Source organism: Gallinula chloropus, assembly GCF_964237585.1.
Source record: "Gallinula chloropus genome assembly, chromosome: 1".
Classification (NCBI taxonomy): domain Eukaryota; kingdom Metazoa; phylum Chordata; class Aves; order Gruiformes; family Rallidae; genus Gallinula; species Gallinula chloropus.
The window spans coordinates 125,434,157-125,457,908 of NC_140085.1; positions in this window are offsets into that span (position 1 = coordinate 125,434,157).

Here is a 23,752-nt window from a genome sequence, read left to right on the forward strand (position 1 = left end):
TGTTTCAGTATCATAGAATCATGGAATCCCAGACCGGTTTGTCTTGGGAGGGACCTCAGACCTCATCTAGTTCCAACACCCTGCGATGGACAGGGACACCCTCCACTAGACCAGGTTGCCCAAAGCCCCATCCAACCTGCTCCTGAACACTGCCAGGGAGGGGGCAGCCACAGCTTCTCTAGGCAACTGGTGCCAGGGCCTCACCACCCTAATACTTAATCTAAATCTACCTTCCCTTACTTGAAACCGATTACCCGTTATTCTACCACTACCTTCTCTTGTAAACAGCCCCCCCTTCAGTTTTCCTGTAGCCCCCCTTTCGCTACTGGAAGGCTGCAGTAAGGTCTGCCCAGAACCTTCTCTTCTCCAGGCTGAACATGTCCAACTCTCTCAGCCTGTCTTCATTAGGAGAGGTGCTCCAGCCCTCTGATCATTTTCATGGCCCTCCTCTGGACCCACTCCAACAGCTCCATGTCTCTCCTGTACTGGGGACTCCAGAGCTGGATGCAGTACTTCAGGTGGGGTCTCACCAGATCAGAGTAAAGGGGAAGAATCACCTCCCTCAACCTGCTGGTCACGTTATTTTTGATGCAGCCCAGGACATGGTTGGCTTCCTGGGCTGCAAGTGTGCATTGACAACTCATTTTTAGCTTTACATCAATCAACACTCCCAAGTCCTTCTCCTCAGGGCTGCTCTCAACCTAACACATTGTCCTGGGTTTGGCTAGGATAAATTTCTTCCTAGCAGCTGTGTTTGGAATTTAGAGTCAGAATCATACTGATAACACGCTGATGTTTTCCACCAATGCCAAGTAGTCACAGACTTTTCAGCTTCTTACACTGCCCTGCCAATGAGAAGGTGGCAGTGTGACCAAGAAGCTGGAAGGGGACACAGCCAGGGCAGCTGACCCAAACTGGCCAAAAGGACCATATTCCATCATGCTCAGTATATAACTGGGGGGGGGGGGAGGGGGAGGGCAGCAGGGAGGCTGGCTCAGGAACTACCTGAGCATCAGCTTTGGGTGGTGATAAATTAATCACTCATTTGGTATTTTCTTCTGTTATTTTTATTGTTGTTGTTATTGTTGACTTTGTTATTGTTATTGTTTTCCTTTTCTGTCCTATTAAACTGGTTTTATTTCATGAGTTGTATTTATTTTTTTCCCCTTTGATTCTCCCCCCACCCCCATTCCACTGGGACCAGGGCAAGTGAGGTGTGGGGGAGGGTAGTGGGCGAACGGCTGTGTGGTTGTTTTAACTGCCGGCCAGCTTAAACCACAGTATCCATCTCTTGCTACAGCACAAACCTAGCGTGATACCCCGCTCTTTTTCTGGGCCACATCACACCTGCTTTGTTTATATTTTGCTTCTACCTCTATCTGGCAAATATTCCATGCCCTGCAATGCCTAGGTGTTTGCCATATAACACAAAACCCATTCCCACTGGCCAACTAGCAGCCCATGGAGAACCTCGCAGGGGCGATGGTGTCCTTATTGAACCCGCGTTCTCAGAAATACTTCCCTGCGGAAGCTGAACTCCACGGTCTTGCTTTTTGGTGCATCCTATGACAAGGCCATGTGTGCTCAGACATAAGCTCTTTCCTGCCTTATTGCTGCTGAAAACAGTAAGAGCAAACCTAGTGTAACCCGTAGCGCGGCAGAGGAATTGCAGGTCAGAGGCGCGAAGCCCGGTCTCGCTGATCGTTATTACAGAGAAAATCTCTGCAGGGCAAACAGGCTAAAAGCAGAGAAGGGATATGGACAAGAGAACAGAATAAATCAGCATCTTAGGAATACTTAGCAGCGTGACCCTTGCTCCTTCTATACTACAGACACTTAGTTCCTCACCTTTAACTGCAAATCCACATCTGAGGCTTGAGGGGATGGAAGGGTATAAAGATTTTATTGGAGCTCACACGGTAAGGCACAGCAAGGGAAATACAGCATGCGGGTCACCTCGAATTAGTACCGATAAAACTTTTATGTACTCTTCCCAAGTACTTATCTGACCCTCTCCTCTCAGTGCCAGCCACGCGCCGTGTAGCGTGGCAGTGCCTCGCCACAGCACGCTGCCATGACTCCGTGTGTTTCCGGTGTTTCGGGCACTACCGCCCTGGAAGCCACCAAACGGATGTACCAGATCAAAATGCTTGGAGCAAAGAACATTTTAAAATTACTATTGAAGCCATTTTTTTTTATATCTCTGCCTATAAATCTAATACTTTATTTTGTCACAGGCCATGCGGTCCCAGCCTTGCAGACTGCCACAGAGGGTGCCCAACAAAGCAGTGATGGGAGAGCAAAACACCCACTACTGCTTTACTATACTGTTGTGAGTGGCACCGGGCCGGACTGATGTTGAGGAACAACCGTGCCTCGGGTCCCTTCCAAGCCCACAGTGCCAGCTCTGCCCTGCTGTTTGAGATGCCTTAACCATGAGTGAAGAGTTTGGGGAGGTCAGTGTGTGCACAGGCTGTGGCGTCCCTCTGACACTGGATATGCAGGGTGTAGTGTTAAGCACCCTTTACCTGCCAAGTCTAGCCTTAAGGGGCTACTGGGGACTAAAAGGAAATACAAACAGTGTTTTCTGTGCATGAGAACATGCTGACTTTAAGATCTATGCTGACATTTTTGGAGCTAGAAGTAAATGCTATGTGTTGCAGAGGGAAACTGAGACAACCCCTGTTTTGGAGTTAATGAGTTTTCTTCAGACCTTGTGCATGGCAGAGCACTGAATTTTACACATTTGATTGGTGACAAACTGAACTTTGTCTTTTTTCAGTCTGGGGAAAGAGGGTAGTGTGAGAGAAAGAGAAGGAAAAAAAAAAGGTAAAATCAGTAATTACGAGAAACTGCTTCAGTGTGCAAGGGCTTGGAAATTTGTGTTAATTCCAGAGAAAAGGACTTACAGGTAAAGGGCAGGTGAATAAATCATCGGCACGTTAATCTAAACATAACTTCATATTTACTGTAGCTGCCTGGGGAAGCTCAATTTATTCTCCTCGTGCTCAGATAGTAACAATGGCTTTGGCCAGAGGTCTTTCTAATCAGTTATCTGCACCTGGTTTAAGTTAACATATCCAGGAACATGCTCCCTGATACAAATGGCCAACCCCATTTCTCCTCCATTTTTAATAACTTTTTCCCAAAGGAAACTCTTCTCTGCAGAAAGACCGGGCAGTGGGGATCCGAAACCTGAGAAACAGTATTGATAAGCTGTGAGGCTTACCCTCCTCCTTTGCTCTGACCCACATCATTCTTCCCGGGTTCTTTTCCCACATGCTGTAATGAACAGGAGAATTTGATTTATTTACATTTTTTTTAGTATGAGGTCATTGAAATGTCCATCTTTAAGTATGAATTGGGCGCCCAAACCCAACGTCATCATTGTGCCTGGTAGTCCTTCCTGTTGCTGATATCACCAGACCTCAATGTCTTGCTTTCAGATAGATGCCCATGAGTCAGTAAGCTCCAACGTTTGTACCAAAATTTTCCAGGCTGGAGGCTTGCTTTGAGTTGTCTCTTGTTGTTGCTTTTAAGCTTAAGTCACAGTCATCCAGCTGTTTCAGGGAATTAAGGCAAAGCGCTGGCACTGAAAAAATGCAGCATGACAGAGAGGGTCGTGCTGGTGTCAGCAGCAGGCCCTGATCGCTGCCAGGAAAACAGATCCACTCAAGTGTCTGAGCGACAAGCATTTAAAAAATGGTTTGTTTATAGTTGGCAGCCTCATTAGGGGGTTAACAGTGAATTGCCTAAAGATCATAAATGAACTTCAGCACCTCACAGCTTCGCTGCTCATCATCCTCAGCAAGGAACTGATCCTGCTTTCCCACCGAGCGACGGCGACTAAGCCAGTTTATGGCTCCGCTGCTCCCTCTGGTTACCCAAAGTCAGAAAGGCACAAGGAACACTCCAGTGCCCATCCTCCCTCTGGCTGCTGAACAGTGCTCTTGGTGTCTCTCCTGCTGCTGCTCCTCGGGTATTCAGGAGAAAGCAAAGGTCACCCACCGAGAACACAAGGGATGAGGACCTGGGCAGGGACAAAGACCCCATCAGAGAGGGGGCCCTTGAAAGAAGGGTGCTTGAAACTGCTCAGCAACTTTGCTTATTGCCATCACCATCATCTCTGCCACTGAAACCCTACTGATCTCTGCTGTTTGGGTGTGTGTCCCCATCTGGGCAAGGTGCCCTCTTGAGTCGGTTCTGGAGATGCACTTTTTTACATCCGACCTGCTGGCAAATGGGGCAACCTGGATCTTCCACAGATGGGTGGGAGCTGGAAAGTTTTAGGTGAGCTTTTGAAGCTGGTATTCTGGAAGCACTTGTTGGGGATGCTGGGAACCAGCTTCATGATTCCCATTCTAGCTGAACAGATGGGCACTGGGAGAGAAGTGCGGACTATCGCTGGAGGTGCTCCTAGGAAGGGAAGAGCCACCATTATTCCAGCAGAGTGATCATCACAGAGAAAAGATGAAGGAGTTTAATTTCTCCCTAAACATGAGGAAGATTCCAGTGCTAGTGAAGACTGAGGTTTGCTTACGCAGGACTAAGTCGCTGTGTATCAGAAGCAAAAACCTGCCTCAGCTGAACCCCTAATCTGCCTCATAATTAACCATGACCTCCAAAGAGCCTGGATCAGCCATTTAAGTTTCCAGCTGCAAATTAGGCCACAGTGAGGCTTAAGACCTTGGTGCACTGAGGTAAAATGCTTTCTTCCTTAGATTAGTAATGTCTCATTCTTTTGTAGCATTTAACATTGCTAGATATAAGTACTTCCTAACTCAGGTCAGGATTGTCATCCCCTTGTTCCACAAAAGCAGGAGTTGCAGCATGGGGAGGCGAAGCAGCACCTCCAAGGACCATCCAATGTGCCCAGTGGCACTTGCCACCACATAACTGAGGACTCCTGAGTCTCAGTCTGATGATACAACTACCAGATTTTCTTTTACTGGAGAGACACAACTTTTCATGCAGGGTCAGAAACACCATTTAAACCCGCCAGGAAAATCAGTACAGAAGACAGGTTGGGGAACATATAGACTGTATAAGTGTTTGCAGAGGGACTGGACCTTGCCTTGTACACTAGTTTAGTTGGTGGGAACCTGTGCTACAGCACAGATTGGCAAATTGAGTCTCAAGGTGCCAGGGAAAATGGAATGAACTCTGCAGCTTCTTGTACAATGCCAGATAAAAGGAAAAAAATCTTGCTCCAATACCTGGCCCCGGCATACTGATGGTGTCCAGCAAGAAAAGGCGGCAGGACAGCACTGGCTTTTGTAGCTTTTCCCAGGCTGGTGCTCTGGTTTCTGTCAAGGGACTGTTTAAATTATAGATGAGCAGGCTTGAAGCTTTTCAGAGGCTACATTGGTCCCCATGTAGCACAAAAAGCATCGCCAGCATCTTTTCATAGAAAACCACAGACAACATGTTAGGGCTGGAGAGTGATTCTCTTGTTCTGCTCAGGACATCCAGACCATACCCTCACTGGCCTGTCTCTGCCTGAACTGTCTTCTCATCTGCCAAACCGTAGCAAGGCTACCTTTTGGCAAAGTACTTTCTGCAGGAAACTGCAGAAACAAAGAGCACATTATTATTATTATTATTATTATTATTATTATTATTATTATTATTATTATTATTATTATTATTATTATTATTATTATTATTATTATTATTATTATTATTATTATTATTATTTCTTGCTACTCACAGCTTGGAGAACTTGAGAAACAAACACATGGATGCACGGACAGGGAGAGAATTAGAGTGCACCCCATCTGGACCTCCAGCCTGTGTAGCAACCTGCCTTAACCTTAAGCCCTGTTAATTTATGAGACGTTTTCCAGAATTGAATTTCCACAAATGATATCACAAACCAGTCCAAAAAATACTACTCTGCCTCCAAATGCTTACATTTAGATTAATGTCAGAAGGAAAGCTGTGTAGGCTTTCAGCTGTTAACATACACAAATCAGCAGCTTGCAGAAAAAAATGCTGTTCCAGCTTAGGGTTTTTTTCCTTAACCTTCTTCTGAAAGAAAAGATACATGAGCAGTTTTACACATCTTTATTGAAAGTGTCGGGAAAATGTCATTGCATGTCACCAGCTCTGAACACGTTCTGTCAGGAGCACTTAGATGGCAGAAGAAAGAAGGATGATGTATGTGCCGTTGCATTGCTCTATTGACACATGCTGCAAAGCGAGCAGCACAAACACCTCTGACGAGCGGTCTCCTAAAATGTACTATAAAAGCTATAAAAGGATCTAAAGCAGTTGTCTGAATCCTGTTTTCATGCCTGCAGCATGCAGCCAGAATAACACAGCCAGCGCTGAGAGTCACTGCTGGATGTGGTCAACACCGTGGACAACTGGACCGTGCACGGCTTCCGATGCCTTCCAGTTCACGGCTCCTTTGACTGAAATGAACCTTCCAAAGATAAGGCAAGGATATTCTTCCCCAAGACCTGACATTTACTTTTCTCTTTTTTCCAATAGACTGAAGTAATCTCTGGATGGAGATCACAATATGTGATTCGATAACCCGGCGCTTCCTGCCTCGTTCTTCATTTTCTCGTTTGCCTTCGCACGCGTCTGAATTCGCAAAGGTCAGCTCAGTGAGCACTGCACATCGCTTCTGCTCCTCAGAGCTATGGGGGTTTTGAGTGCTTGGGCACAGGTTAAAAATGGGGAAAATGATCAGCACAGCCTCCACCGTGCCATGGAGTATGTATGTGCTGTCTTCCCTGCTCCAGTTGCTGCTGCAAGGCTGGAACACCCCCAGAGCTGTCTCTTTTAACACAGGAGCACCTATGAGGGACTGTTCCCTTTTAATGTCCTCATTTTCACCCGCAGTTCCTCTCTTTCACTCAGTTACATCCCTGCAAGCTGGGCAGGCACCATGGTCATTATTCTGTCTTTACTCTCAGTGATTTTGAGGGCAACCTGCACACTGATTCCAGATCAGGCCATGCCCCAGATGGGTGCAAACAGCATACTTCCCACTAGCTTCCCTTTAACTGGCCACATACATAACAACCACCACCAGAGAACAACAAAACCTTTACCACATTATTTCCAAGGTCTAAACCTTGCCCTGATGCAGCATGGTCTCTCTCCTGTCTTTGAAGCAAATCGCCACCGCTGCCTGTCATCGTCAAAGAGATGCTTTCCTGCTTCCACTTCTTTGAATCAGGAATGTGCTCATTTATCTTCCACAAAGAAAATTACCAACTCTGCATTAGTGGTGACTTTCTTAGGGTTTCATATGACCTAGACTTTATGACATATTGGTTTTGATATTGCCAGACTGAGCATCAGAGTGGAAGACTGTTTTTCTTAGCCATTCTACTTTTGATCCTACAGTCTACCAGAGAAGGGCAACCAGGCTGGGTAAGGGAATGGAGGGCAAATCTTTTGAGGAGCAGCTGAGAGAACTGGGGTTGTTTAGTTTGAAGAAGAGGAGTCTGAGGGGAGACCTTATCACTGCCAACAACTACCTGAAAGGAGGTTCTACAGAGGTGGGAGATGGTCTCTTCAGCCAGGTAACAGGAGACAGGACAAGGGGAAATGGCCTTGAGCTGCACCAGGGCAGGTTCAGATTAGGTGTTAGGAAAAAGAGTTGTCAGGGCCTGGAACAGGCTGCCCAGAGAGGTGATTGATTCACCAACCCTGGATGTGTTGAAAAGATGGGTAGATGAAGTACTTATGGATATGATTTAGTAGAGGACAGGTACAGTTGGACTTGATGATCTTAGAGGTCTTTTCCAACTTAGTGATTCTGTAATTCTGTGATCTACTAAACAAACCTTTCTCAGTTGCGAGCCCTGGCCAGCAGGAACGCAATTCACACACGTTTACTTACCTTGCTTCGGTCCGCGCTGAAATATATGGGGTATGCCTATCTTCTCTTGCCCCAAATTTGCTGTTTGTTGAGAAATAAGTAAAAATATAATCGTGTGCTTTATTCACATTTTTAAACAAAATGTCCTGGTCACCACAGCCTAAGTGACGGCCTCTGATGTGCTGATACCCTGGAGTATCTGCGCAAATTCAGGCTTTGGGCCAGGCCGCAGTACAAAATGCATACCATAACCAGGCCCTGGAAGCCCGGTGTTAAAACCGAGACAAGAGGCAGAAGCAGTCACTAGAGGGAGACAAGGCGATTTCACAGGACGCCTCCAGAAAACGTTTTAGTTGGGAGAAATTATAAAGAGCTGTATAACCCACAGCTGTGAGCATCATGGGTTAACCCACGGGTGTTACCTTGCCCAGTGAACTCAGGAGCACAGGGTCAACAGGAATATTTGTCTATGCTAGAAGCAGAGACAAGATATAGCAGGAAAAAAATAACTAACCTGTTCGCTTTTCTGTCCTTTAAAGTGCTTCTTCTGAGAGCCTGAGAGAAAAGACTGCCACAGCCTTTGCAGCTGTGTATCTATGGCACGGCCATGACCTCTTCCACCTGAAATGGCAGCTCCTTGGTTTTTGCATGTCTAGCCTCTGAATGGACATGAAGAAACTAAGGGCACTGGTACACATTTTCCTAACCCCTATTAACGTTTGTCCTATGAAGTATTTAGCACTTCACAAATTTATTTGAAAGTGACAGGTTTCTTCATAAACAAATAATACATTTGTTATGTACTGGAAGGGCTAGGCAGGGAATTTAATAAATTCACAAGCTCTGACATATGATATGGGTGTTTTGCTCTTGGTAAAAGCACTCACCTTAATTTACCAAAACTAACTCATCTCAGCAGCCATTTCTTTTCTTTGTTCTCACTCCTTTCATTTGGTTCCCTGTTTCATCTCTTTCCTCTTCCTTAAAAGAGGGCATATTTAGATTAGACATTAGGAAGAAATTCTTCCCTGCAAGGGGGGTGAGGCCCTGGCACAGGCTGCCCAGAGATGCTGTGGCTGCCCCGTCCCTGGCAGTGTCCAAGGCCAGGTTGCATGGGGCTTTGGGCAACCTGGTCTAGTGGAGACTGTCCCTGCCCATGGCAGGGGGTTGGGACTAGATGGGCTTTGGAGGTCGCTCCTAACCCAAACCAGTCTAGGATTCTGTGATTTCTCTTTGCCTCAGCTGCCTGTGTCAGCATTGCCAATGACCTAAGGTTTGGCTGTTTGCGTGTAAGATGGCTTTCATGAAAGATCCTAAGAGAGGGGCAGCACAGATAATTACCATTTCACTACCAGCTTTACTATGACTAAAACCTGCGTAAAGCAAATTGGATTCCTTGCCAGGAGTACGTGTGTCAGTGAAACCAATGGTTTTCATGGGAAGCTGGGGCAATTCAGGCAAAACACCAAGTGAGGACTGGCAATAAAACAGTTGTCCCTGATAGGGACTGTGAAAGGATTGACAATAGTGCTGCCTCAGGGACCTCCTTGCACTTTCTCAAAGGTTTTTCCAATACAGGAAATTCATATTAGTTTAGCTGTGCTGAATTAGCAATATTCTTCCATGAGAAAATTGTTTAAGCTCATTTAATCACTATTACTCGTTTATGACAGCATTTTCGCTGGAGGATACCTAGGACAGCTCTTTTGGGTTTAATAATAAGAATAGCTAAACCGATACAAAACTTGTTTTAAGGTGGACCTGTAAGCATCCAATGCAAAAGGCACTACACCAACAAGAAACATTTGTAAAACAGATGCTTTACCAATATCTACCACTTGAGTCCCCTCACATGCAATTACGGAGCAAACGCTTCCTCCCAAAGCCTGCTTTCTGTTTATCTTCCAGATCCCTCTTGAGGAAAAACTAAAGCATAGTCAGCTTCCAACTAATCTGTGTTCTCTGTCTTCAGGGGAAAGAAATAATTCGACATTCTCCTACTTCTGCCACTTGTGATGAAATGGGAAACGTGCTGCTTGCTGGCTCCCCTTGCAAGTGTCCAGTGACAAGTGCTGCAGCAGCTGCTCTCACCTCTGACAAAGAATGTTTGTTGTTTTCTTTTACCAAAATCACAGCTTTACTTTTCTTCTTAAAACTTGAAGGAAAAAAAAAGAAGAAAAAAGAAAAAGAAATCCCCTCTCCTCTCTTCAATCCTTTTATCTGCTTAAATCTTATGCAAATGACAAAGGTAATTAGGCAAATTACAGAAAGTGAAAAAATGATGTATTCATTTACTTAGGGCTGATAATGAAGGGAATGAATATTCAAAGCAGTTCGAGGTACCACTGAGTGAGGCAAAAAGACTCCAGCCAAACTGAATTAAGTGTTTATTGGCAGCATCTTCCCACTGGATCTTGCTTTTATGAGTAACAGGGTCACTTGCCAACTAGCTCTCACTGAACTCCGCAACCAGAAGAAACACTGACCCACCAGCTCCTGCCTTTCACCAGATGCAAAATCCTGTGGACAGCAATCTCCCTCCATCTAAATTCAGAGGATCTGGAAAGCTTCTGTAGGAATGAACAGCATTTCTTGAGGAAATCAAATTTCTCCTAAATTTGCAGTTCATTTCTGCCTCCACTCCAAGCATTACACATTTTGTATAAATATATAAAAATATATTATATTATATTTATATATATATAAAAAACACCAAACAAAAAAAAAAAAAAGCCAACCAGGAAAAAGCCCAATTCAGAAAACCAACAGCTGGGATGCCTTAGAGTTTCTTCAACTAATCTTGGCTTCTCGTTTCAATACTCATTGTTTTTCTTAGTTTGGTAGATCACCTTGGCACTGCCTCTGATGGAAGGGTAAATTCACCTGCCTGGTCCTACAGAAAGAGCGCTTGGGATTTACGATGCCAGATGTGCCATTCAGAAGAGGCAATGTCAGCTAAAGCGTGAGTGAACTGCATACTTCTGAAACAGTATGGACTGGAAACCCTCTGCAAACATCTTTCCCATCTCTGAGGAAGGAGCTGTTGCTTTTTTTCTCTGTGCTTTGTACTTTTTGCTTTTTGCTCGGATTCATGCTCCAGGGAAGAAGTGAGGAGTAGGGGCCTCGAATGATTCCAACCAACTGGTTTCCATGTCTTTAGAGCTGCTTGAACGGGTTCCTGTGTCGTTGCCAGGTCTGTGCCCATACGTGTCATAAACCCTAAACTCTTCAGATAGCAAAGTTGTTGAGATTTGGGTGAGGATTTGCATGAATTTCCTACAACTGGATAAAGCAGGTATTGAAATTACTGTGCAGGTCTGCAGAGGTACAGGAGGTGGGCCTGGCTCCTGATTCCATCTCTTTAAAACCCTCTATGCAAGGGGCCTCCTTTGGCATGGAACAAAATTCTACTCACTGAAATATTTCTGGTGTTTATTTTGGACTATCCTTCAAAACGCTGTTAATGATTAAGTGGCAAGTAAAACATATCATTCATTTATATCCACTCGCTACTCCCAACTTAATTCAAGGTGTCACCTACAGATAAAAGCTGTTGCCACTAATTTCATGGTAGACATTTACAGAGATCTTCATGCTGACAATCTTCTCTGTATCCCACATTAATTCTAGCTTTTTATTGTTTTTCTGAATGTCACTCACATATTACTGTGCACGCAGTCTCTGAAAGTGCATTACTGCTGGAAATCCTTGTATTGCTGCAAACAAAGGAACAATCTTTTTGTTCTCCACAAGGTGTTATTTGAAATGTAATGTCACTAGGAACAGAATCACAGAATCACAGAATTGCGAGGTTGGAAAAGACCTTTAAAATCATCAAGTCGAACTGTTCCTGTCCTATGCTAAACCATATCCCTAAGTACGTCATCTACCCTTTTTTTTAAACATATGCAGGGATGGTGACTCAACCACCTCCCTGGACAGCCTGTTCCAGGCCCTGACACCATTTTCAGTGAAGATTTTTTTTCCTAACATCAGTACCTCTGTTACCTCTGTTATCTGAACCCCTATACCCCTGTTTCAAACTACAGAATAATTTTCTGCTTGGTATTTGAAAGTGTTCATCCAAAACCCTGTGCTACCAAACACTGATTTCCTAAACAGCCCGGTTTTTCTTCCGACCACAGTATCTTGTTCGCTGTCTTCATAATGAACAATCATATTCTTGCCGTAATTAGCACTGTATTCCTTAGCCTTGTATCCCCGCTGGCAATGCTCTGACTGCAGCATTCAGAACAGCTGATCTCACCAACAGGTAATCTGTGTCACACTGCTGGGCTGAAAATCACTGCTCGCAGGCCCGCGCTAGAGTACTTCGAGATCATTAAAATCAGGCGCCGATGTGCCCCTTCACCCGCCCTGTCTGGAAGCGTTGGTGCAGTGTAGGCCGCAGCCCTGCTTTGGCAGGCTTGCCTCAGCACCAAACTCCAAGCAACCCAGCGAAGGCAGGCGCGCAGCAGTGGCGTGGTTCCTCCTGCCCTCTGCTGGGTGTGATGTCAGAACAGCTCCACGGATTTATTGTCCTTAGCATTTGGTGCTCGGGCGAAGGGAAGAGTTTACCCCCCTCTCTTGCTGCTTCCTAAAGCGAGTACTACTATTTACGCCGCTTACTCAGGAGGTCATTTGTATCTGTACAAAGGACAGACATAAAAGTTATAGCTACTCTTTTATTTAATGGGAAAATAAGATAGGTAAGGAGTTTTCAGTTGGACCTTTGGCATGTTTCTTGCTTGGGCTTCAGCCTAAGTGAATGTGTGGTCTCTCTGAGATCAGCTTGAAGGCAGGAGTACCACAAGATTAAACACCGCATGCTTGCTGTCCACTTAATCACAGAGTAACTTATACTGACACCCACTTACACAGCACACAAGCCTTCCTCACTGCCTTCCTGTCTGGCCTTCCCTGAAGAGCCCATACTTGCTCGTGCAGTGCTCCTGTCATACCAGCCGTCTCACCAAGTATGTCCCAACAAAGGCACAGCTCTGCAACTGCACGCAGACTCCTGACTTCTCCTCTTTGTTACCCCTGCAGCGCGTTTGTCTTCAGAGGCTTGAAATGGACCACATCATGCTGAGTTTGCAGAGAAGTACGAGACACACCCCACAACCCCTTGTCACTTCCCCACTGCTCCCTGTGCCTTCACTTCCCTGTGGGTTACGACAAACTTTCCCCCACTTACCCAGTTTCACTGGCTTGGAAGCCTGCTCGAGACACTCTCGCTGCTCTTTGGCAGATGTATCCTGCTCCTGCTTTGAAGTCCACACTCCTCTAAAAAGATCACATGCAGAAGCCAAACTCCTGTCTGTGACTCCAACCACGTCTCAGGTGTTGATCCGCTGGTGGTACCCACTCCTTTCCTCACTGGAAAGACTGACTCGTGCCTCTTCCCACACCATACTGCTAATAACTGCTGAACCCTCCCCCCCCCCCACACACAGGGTTTTTTTCCCAAAAAACCCTATTACGCTGTACTCCTGACCAAGTAATGTAGAGGCTGGGATCTGAGAACAAAAAAAAAAAGACTCAACACTAGTGGCAAATTTCATAAGCATCAGCAAAGACAACAGTATGTTAAACATGATCTTAATTTGTGACATGCCTTTGAAGCTATGCTACATGCTGAGAATGCTGACACCATGTAAGTGGCATCTTCTATGTCCTTATCTGCACCGCTTTCCATACAAAATGGATCGGCAATCTCTCTCCAGTAGAGAATACATACCAAAAACAAGGCAAAATATATTTAGTCCAAGCACTGACGTAAATTATCAGGGTAGAAAAGTTTTAAAAGGCAAGAGGGAAAAATTTCCGTGCTTTATTTGTAATGGGTTTTCAGCTGTCTTTAGAGACTCCTAACTAGAACTGCCAGTGAAATCTCCTGTGTGCTCTCATGTCACACACACACTTGACAATGCAGTGTCAAAAATTTCTTTCTGTGACTCAATCTTGTAGTCAAGCCTAACCCAAAGCATCAGCTCTAATGACAGCTACGGTCTTCACTGCTGATACGCCTTTTTGCTTATGTGCATTTCTGGTGAGGATTCTATATATTTAATTCACTTTCTATAGCTAATTTTCATCCATGCAAATATAATTACTTCAATCCGGACAACTATATGCCTACAGAATGTATTAAACATTATTTGACAACTTTTCTTCATCACAATCAGCTTTAGCCTGCAATCCTTTACTGTGCTCTTATTTCTCTTTAATTTTGGTAATGCTTGCTTGGAGGTCTTCAGGGTTACAAAATAAAATGGTCCTGCCACTAAGGAGCTTTTTTCTAACCTGGTAGGTATATAGAGAGAAGACAGGATACACAGAGGACCAGACAGAGGTATGACTCTGACCTCAGTGGATTAGCAGAAGTTTTTGCTAGGAATTATTTTGGATCGAATTATCCTGTGTCAAAGTAGAATCCGATCAGGTGTATTTGTATAGCCCAAGCAATCCTGTATGCTGCCCACACTTCAACAGCCAAAGATTCACTATATTTACAAAGGTGAAAAATAGGTGAAGGCTTTGATTTAATATTAGTAATCCTTGTACTATCAGGAGATAAATGAAAAATTAAGTGAGCTGCTTGCTGTGTAGGATAAAGTCAAGATGACACCAGACATGGAAAAATTCTGGCAGCGAGGAGTCCAGTCACACAAGGTAACACTGGGGCAAATGGAGCAGCTCACACAGAGCTGCATTTCCAGGATTTCTCGGAAAGTTCAGAATTCCAAACCCTACAAACCACATGACAGATTCTCCGTAGCCTTCCCAAAAGGAGGCAGCTACCGAAGGATCACAGTTACACAAACATAACCCTCTTTAAAAAGGCCCGGGGTGGAGCTAGGAAATTATAGACCAGTTTGACCTTGGTGGTAGGCAAGATCCTAAAGATATTAATAAGAGATGAGATCACAAGGAACACAGACTGGGCAAAGTGATTAAAGGACATAATCTACTTGGATTTCAAAAAGGTATTTGACATAAAACTGCAAAGTAGATTAACGCACAACAGCAGCAAGCACAACGTAGAAGGTGTCGCCTGTGAATGAATAATGAGAAGCGCGGATGCCCTGACATTATCTGCAACTGCATCCTCAGAGGAAGGATGTTAAAAAGCAAGCTTGTGACACATACAGGCTGCAGAGGTACTACTAACACACATTAAGGCTAATTTGCCATCCTAAGGCTGGTGGTGTCTTAAAGATACAGTGGACCTATTTTGCTCATGGTTACATTAGTGAAGTCAATAGAGTCCCTCAAGGTACAGAGTGGCAAGACAGTGGAATGCACCCTAGGTCACGGGCCTTTGCTCCGCAGGTGTGTTTCCCATAATATTTTGTTACAACTAGGGGTCTTTCTTTGGGTGGCTTCCCCTCCCCAATGTATTGCATCACTTTTTTTACATTAGTGTGTCATCAATAGAGGTGGACTGTTTGCTAGCACTGATGTACCTCTGTGGTTGCTGAAGGCTATATGCATTCCACCTCATATATACATTAGGCACCGCATTTTCCGGTCAAGCTAAATTATTTTGATTTGTCAGTACTACTTTGGATTTAGAACAGCATAGATGAGAGACCCATTTAGCCTTTCCTCTGCAGCACTAAGTACTTTGATGGCCCCCTTCAGGAACTTGATTCTGTATCCTTTAGATATTTATATCACTATATATCCAGGGCAGACCAAAGAAAGATGTTTCATTATTATAAATTAAAAAATACACAACATTGAAAAGATTAAGTATGTACTTCGGGTCAGGTAACCTTAAAAGTCAATTGCCTCAGCCACGGCAAGAGAGAATTTGGCTTATGTAGCTTCTTCACTGCTGATCCCTTTTAATGCCAAAAGGAAGTTCCAACCATTTACAAGCTGACGTATATAAAATGTGAATCCACTGGGACGTTCAAAGTCTCCTTTGGAAACCTTGTCAACATCAACAGCTCAGGCTAATATCAGCAACCGCTGCAATGGTCGTTCAGGACAGTCATTCCTTTCCCCGAGTGTGAAGTTGAAATGGTGAGATAACGTTGCTGCTCGCACTCCTGCCGTTACTTCAGTCAGTTATATTTATCCCATTACTACTGGAGAGCTTGGCAGTTCCCTGAAGCATCGTGATGAACCAAAGTTAATGATAGCAGGGAAGCCGGCTCTGCTCCAGATCTGTGTGTCACGTGGACGGGATGCCATGCGCAGCGGGCTGTGATATCAATGGAAGAATAAGAAAAGGGTCCTCTGATTTGGTCACTAAAAACTAGCACACATCCCCAGCCGAAAGTCTCCCCACAGTGAGAGGCAACGTTCCTGCATGCTTCTGGTGCTAGGAGAGGCTGCTGGCAGGAAAAGGTCCGCAAGCGCGCACACCAGAGTGGTGATGAATCCCTAAGTTCAGCTGGGTAACTGAGAATGAAATCTGACTCAAGTCTCTTTACAGCTATGCACGGGCGAGTCACAGTTCCATTCAGATGTGTTGTGCTGGGAATTTGGCTTATTTTGGTGGGGGTTATGTTGCACCAAAACATGTTCTGAATTTGGTTTTGGATTCTACCAGAAGTATTATCAGCACTTAACAGTACAAAAATTTTCCATTAAATCCTCTGATTTAGCAAAGCTGCTCCACCTGGGTTAGGAAAAGGCACATTTCAGCTATTTACATTTCTTTTTTTTGCTGATGATGCTCCCCTTTTGTTGGATCTCTATCAGCTGAGCATTTCATGCGTCCCTTCCCAAAAGGAAGCGAAAGCCAGAGAAGCTGTGCACTGGTCCTGCTTCTCTGTCGATGGCACAAATTTCTTGTAAAGCTTGTCACAGGCAGCCTTAGGGCTTACAGTCCATCACCTCTCTTTTGTGGATGAAACGCACTATTAAAAAAGCCCTTATCTTTTACTTTTAATTACATCTTCAGTCTTTGTCAGAATAATCTTAAACTGTTAGAAATCAGAAGAAGGGAACCTAGTTGCCAAGAGACTCTTGGAGATGACAAATAAACAAAACCACCAATCTTTCCTCCCTACAAAGATTTAAATTCTCCAAGAGAGATGTTTCTCTCTCACAATATACTGGAGGCTGGTATTTCAGCCTCTTCCTTTTCACTGCAGGCCTGGTTTACTTCTTGGCTACTGTTCTTCTCAGTCCTTCTCAACAGCTCCTTGAGGTTTTGGTCATTCAGCTGCGGTGGATTAGAAAGAACATGGAAAGAAACACGTCTGCAGGAAGTAATGTGACAGAGGAACTCAGAAAAGATGCAATCATGATACCAAAGAAGGACCCGATTGTGTGTTTCACTACACAATCTAACAGCAGAGAAAAGCACATTCACGGATTTCCTAAAGCAGAGAGAAAAGGATCACTGGACAAGGAAACGGCACATTTACCTACTACAATCTATCCTAAGACAGCAAAATTGAGTGAAGCCAGGGAGAATAAGGAGGCTTACTGAAATGATCTGTGAGTACCAAAGGCACGGGGAATCATCTCACATGCCAGGAGCTGGCACAGTACATAAAACCTTTTTGGAGAGCCACAGCCAAAACAATTCTTGTTTTCCCACGCACGAATGGCCTTTTCTCCTCTTCTGGGCAACACAGTTCACCTCGACAAGTTATCAACAATATATCCAAAAGTGATTTTTGACCCCATCACAAAAGCATTTCACATGAGTGCCAAGCTCTGCTGAGTTTTGCTTTTTCTTACACAGACTCTGAATTTCATACAGTTATGACTTTAAGCCCTCAAGCTTTGCGGCCTGGAGAAAGCAGACCCAATCAGGCCCAGAATTCAGACAGCACAGAGACAGGATGAAATTACTTCTGCCCACCTTATTCTCTGCTGGAGCCTCATGCCAGGCCAAATTCAGAATATGGTCTATCACTCTACATGACCTGAATTAGAATTGTTATCTAAGATGTTGTTCACTCAGGAAATATGTTCTTACTAAGAATGTTTCTGTTAAAACATTAAGACAGCAGTGATGTATATATGTTAACATGCAAACTACTTTTTGTCTGTGGTCACCTTACGATTTTATCAGGAAATGGGGGCTAATCTCCAAAAAGCTTACTTATAAAACTTTTTTTTTAATGAAAATTATCAAACTGCTTTTTTTCATGCAATTACTTTCTATTCTTCAAACATGCAACTGCTTTCTATTCTCAACACACACACATTGTTCTTATATTAAAGCTGTATTAATTAATTGTCTCTTAAGCTACATCTATATCAATCTACTCAGCATTATTAAATATCATTGAATCATTACACATTAGAATATGGTGTCTGCTCAGTACTTAGAAGTCAACTCTCTGAGCCAAACCTGTGCCCTGTTATAGATCCCAATATATATATGTTATATATATATATATATATATATTGTGTGGCAACGCAACCCCCACGGCTCACTGGGGATAGTGAGAGGCAGGGTTGTTTTCTCAGAGAATGTACAGGAGCCCATGATGGGGAGAACAGAAGTGTCCATATTCTGTGCCTCCTGTAAAACTGTGGAACATGCATGGATAACATCCCTCCATCTTCGTGGACACTTGCTTCCTTTTGCTAGGGTGCAATGACCATGGAATCGCTGGGAGCGATAGATTCCTACTATCTACAAATTGAGGGCTGGAAGTTAACCCAAAGGACAGTGTGTTTTCTAAGCCCTGCAAAGGCTCTCAGTGAGCAAAGGGTACTCAAAGCCATGGACCTGCCTGAATCTGCCTGTTGAGCCTCGTGGCTAATTGAGCATCTCACCAAGCGAAGGCAGCCGAAGGAAGGCGGCACCAACTAGGCATGCAAATTAAATTGTTACAAAGTTACGTGTTGAGCAACTTTAGATAAAATGAATTACATTGCTATGAAAAATTATAGGCTGTAAAACAGCAAAGACTAAAGATGTTCCTAATTATCCAGTGTTAATTATCTACTTCAGTACTTTGTGGAGGATGAACAAATAGATCTGGTAGGAACTATGTTTATTGTTCAGGAGGCAATCACAGCATAAGAGCTAAATTGTCTGTTTTAAACGAACACTTGGAGAGCAAAACAAAGGTGTTTTGTATCTTGAAGTGAAAACATCTCAATGTAACTATATTTTAACTGCACTGGCAAAATCACGTGGAAGAAAAAATTTAATTTGCCTCACAATTTCTAGGGCAAACTGAACTCTTGGCAACATGTATTCTGAATGCTCTTGTGCCCCTGAAGATGCAGAGATGTAACTAAGGCAGATTCTTTTCACACAATTTAAAGAAAAAAAATAAATCCTGTGTAGTTATTTTTTCCAGTACTAAATGGCTACCAAGTGCTGCTATTCAAGCCCAGAGTGTGCCCTGCACACACTTTGACCCAGGTCTTCACCACTGCAAATTATGAGATATGGTGCAGGGCAGTTAGGTGCTCACATGCAATCATATGTCAGTGTAGGGACACTTCCAGAGCTGGTAGGCATCAATGTGAGTAAACTATTACTGCAGAACAAACACGATTGGGATCTAACAGAACTCAGTGAGATGCTAATGCCTCACACAAACCAGCAAGAACTGCACAGCACCAGTGGTGTGCTCGGGAGCCGGGATTCTTATACCATGGCAGTAGTGTAACACAGAAAAATATAAATCGTCAAAGATGAGAGAGGTGAAGGCATAATTCAGGCAAAAACCCAAGAGTTTGGAGTAAATCATATATATAAAAAGAAGACAGTAGGTTGAAACCCACAGATCAATTTTAATTACAAAGTTCGTCCTGTAAACCCTTACCTAAACTGAGCTGACAAAAACCTTCACGTCAGTTAGGACTCCAGGTTATCGTATCGCATGCGTGACGTCAAAGGGGCAGTGATCTCAGCAGACCAAATCGTAGACATTTGTAGACTTTCCCTGTTCTTAGGCTATATGGAATAATATTTCAAACAATTTAGCCTTGGATAACATTGACCTGGAAAGCAACTTATGGCTTGGTCTACTAACAAGCTTTAATGAGCGTATTGCTCTTGTAACAGATTCTAGGCAGTCAGAAACTTGGTTTCAGGGGTATTCACCTGCCATAGTAAAACCTAGGCAAGAGTCTCAGCTTACATTGATAACCAAGCAGGCTGGCGTTTGTGTCATTAACAACTAAAAACCACACAGTAAGGAAAATCTTCACATTGTCATAGCTCATGCAAGAGAAAGCCCAGGAAAAGAAAAATTACCAGTCCAAAGAAAGATGTGGATGTTTCATTGTCTCTCCACTAAGGATGTCTTCTTCTTGATTCTCTTCTCAGACACTAAAGTTCTGAGCCTATATACACCAACTCAGGGGGAGATCTTCCAGTTGTGTTAGGTTTAAATGTGCTTCTGCAAAACCTAAAACTAAACACAGCTGTGATGGGTTTACGAGTTAATTTCTGTACACTATACAATTATTTTTTCAAGTTACTTGAAAAATAATCAATGCTGGTCCAATTTGATTATTGTCCTAAAAACTGCCTCATCCTGAAACAAGACCAAACCGAACGACAAATCGCACAGCTGCTGCAAGTCCTTGCAAGCTTATTGACCTCAGTAACATTTTTGTCTGAGCGAAGCTGCAGGGCTGACAGAATTCAATAGCACAAACCCGCTCCTGGAACTCTACCAGCTCCTTCTGTGTACACCTTGGCAGACACATCTTCTGGCTGAAAGACTGCAATAAGATAGGAAATAGAAGCGGTAAAAATCAGCCTCAGCCTCTCCTATGCTGACGGGTCCCAGAAGATTTATGGCGTTGCTAAGAAAGGCGCGGGGCCAGGAGTCCTGCAAAACCTCCACTCCAGGGATACTAGTGGAGTTTTGGCTATGCTTTGAAGCTGGCTGCCTTCCCATGCAAACGATGCATAAGGATTAGTGTCTGAGCCAAAGTAAGCGCAAATAATTTTGCCTTGACTTGAATGTTAACAAGTAGCAGACCCTCTGTAAGCGAGGTTTGAAAGGTAGTTTTTAAAAAGCTGCTAGTTCTTTAAAGTTCACTGTACTTTTTAATTACTGTAAAGCTGAACTGCTTCCACTTGAAATCAGACACAATTTAGCCTGAAAACTTCAGGTCACGGTTTCGGAGTAGGGTCCCCATTTCAAGGACCCATAATTTCAGCTACAATGTTGCTGAAGGTACATTTTCAAAGCCATATGTAGACTCTGAAAGAAAACCTTTGCTTGGGTACAAGACAGACAAAAAGGTAACTCTCCATGCTTGCAGACCATTTAAAGCACAGTCTTCAGTATTAATACTACCAGCCACTGACAAATGTGACAAAGGTAACTGGTAACAAGAACATGATTTTGTGTTTTATTGCAATAAAGGACCATATGGCTCCCTTGTGACAACCTAAGTTAAAAATACACAGCTCTCTGGAAACGAGTGGCTACCTCACTTTACATACAACCCAAAGTGTTTGTGAAGAAAACATTTCTAGGGAGAGGCTGAAAAATACTATTCTTTATAGTGACACAGTCATTAATGAAAAATGAAATATTTACCCTAATTTGTTTGTTGCTTCACTTAGTTTCCTGGTAATATTCCTCTGAAATAAGGAACATTTGCCTCCTCTTCTCCATTAATTTCAACATAATAGTGAGCATTTTCATTCTGTTTAACTTGCATTCACTGTATTTACTATTGCGTTGGCAGAGGCTTTGACACAAAGGAAAATACATTGCTTGGAAAGGACATTCCATTTCTCCAGTGGAAAGCTGCACATCAGGTTAAAGGGTTATTTAAAAGGTATTAGTTCCCTAAGTTATGTCACTCTGATACTCAGCATTCTTTTTTTTTTCCATTTTTCTTTTTGCCCTTCTCCCTGTGAACTCTGCCTAGCTTTTCAAACTACCAGCCCGAAGGAAACCACTCACCCTAATTTTGCCTGGTCGTGCAACTCGGGAGAATTGCTACTATTTTCCGTCCTTCCTTTTGCTGGCTCTTATTCCTGCAGTACCTGACAAAAGGTTAATCAGAATTTGTTTCTATGCCCTGCTAACCTGTGTAGAGAAAAACACAAACAACGGGACTGTGACAACTTTGAATAGTACAGAACAAATGCATCTAAGCTGCGCATTTTAGAACAGTTGCCCGGGTCTATAAAATTTAAGTTTTCCACACAAAACCAGCTGTAAAAATTTCTTCCCTATCTTCAGATCAACTACTTGTTTTCCACAAGGAGAAAAATGGTGGACTAAGTTTGAGGAGTCTCTAGTTTTAAAGATCTTGAATCTTTATATGTGCCTTGGTGAAAAGACTTTTCCATAGCCTATTTGGAATTTCCTAAAAATGGCCTTATTCAATGTTCATCTAATTCCACCTGGTGACAGCAGCGTTTGTTTCCAGTTTTCATAAGCTTTGTATGAAGTCTTGTAACTAGTGGTCTGTGGATTCAATCAGGATTGTAGAGACTTGACACTGCGTGGCTTGATTCAGTCACTGCTCTGAAGTTATTACCAAGGAACATGAAGCATCTAGCAAAAGGACCTCAAGCAGAGAGACAGATCTAAGATGTCAAGGTGATTTTTATCTGCATCAGCTGTCCTCACATTTCACTTCAATTGGGGTAAACCACACTGAATTTGTTGGAAGAACCTGCTACTATTGACCACAGTGTCAGGTAGAAAGAAGGGCCGATGCTTTTCAGCTACCCAGAGAGGAACGAACCTCGGAAACTAGTGCAACTCAGTGAGCAAGTTTGCCAACTCCAACACCATGTATAACCTGGTGTGACTTTGATGAATAGAAGCAGCTAAATGCCCCCAGCTCGACATGAGACACCTTTGTAAGAGACTCTGCAGAACCTTGTTGCATACAACAGCCAGCAGTGGAAGGCTGCAGAAGGACATGGTATGACAGGATCAGAGATCATACTGTGCACAGTCCCTGAGAACCACCAACACCGTCTTGTTCTCTGCTCTGGCCTTAGATTATCATTAGACCTTTACAATATCCAGGTTGTTGGGAGTTTAGTACATTACTGATTATAGTCCTGAGGTGGGAGATTGGAATGGAGAATGTGGCCACATATGTCTTTGGAGTCAAGTGCCTTAGCCTCAACTCCCCCTGAACTACCAGTGTTCTTCCAGAACTCCACCCTTCCTCAACAAGTGGTGCTGCTTACTTGCAGGACTGTGCTGGCTTTAAGAAGTTACGTGGTACTAGAAAGATAACCATAAACTGTAAATCAGTGATGAACACCTTTCTAATGATTTAATTCTGGGGGTCTGCCTTAACGCTTCTTTTTGAAGGTCCAAGAAGTTATATGCTTTGTCCAGTGACTTGAGACAAAGTACCTCTGTCATTACCCAGCTATTCATGCAGGTTATAAATTACATTTATCTCTGGCTACGGACTCTGACGCTACTGCAGGCTCTGTGCAGAAGTCTCCACAACAAACTTAGTTGCAATGTTGTTGAGCATGCTCATATTAACTTTAATCCAGCTAGAAACAGGATTTCACAGGACTACATCACGGTCTGGACAGGGCAGGGACACCCTCCACTACTCCAGGTTGCCCAAAGCCCCATCCCACCTGGCCTTGAACACTGCCAGGGAGGGGGCAGCCACAGCTTCTCTGGGCAGCCTGTGCCAGGGCCTTACTGTCCTCAAAATATTTCTTTCCAATATCTTATGTTAGGGGCTCAGTTATGTTTTTTGACCCAATAATTCTGACTGCTTTTGTTAGGAACCATATCTGATGTGATGTGGCAATCTGCTATCTGCCCATATTCCAGTTCACTGGAAGAGCTGGTGCTGAGCAATGACTGGGTCACTGGCAGGATGTCATGATGAATTCACACAAGCAGTGGGTACAACTCAAAACTACTCTCTCCCTTTCCAGTGTCACACCTCAGTGAAAAATCTGGGGACTGGAAATGCCACACTGGTACTACTGGATCCAATTATGTGAAC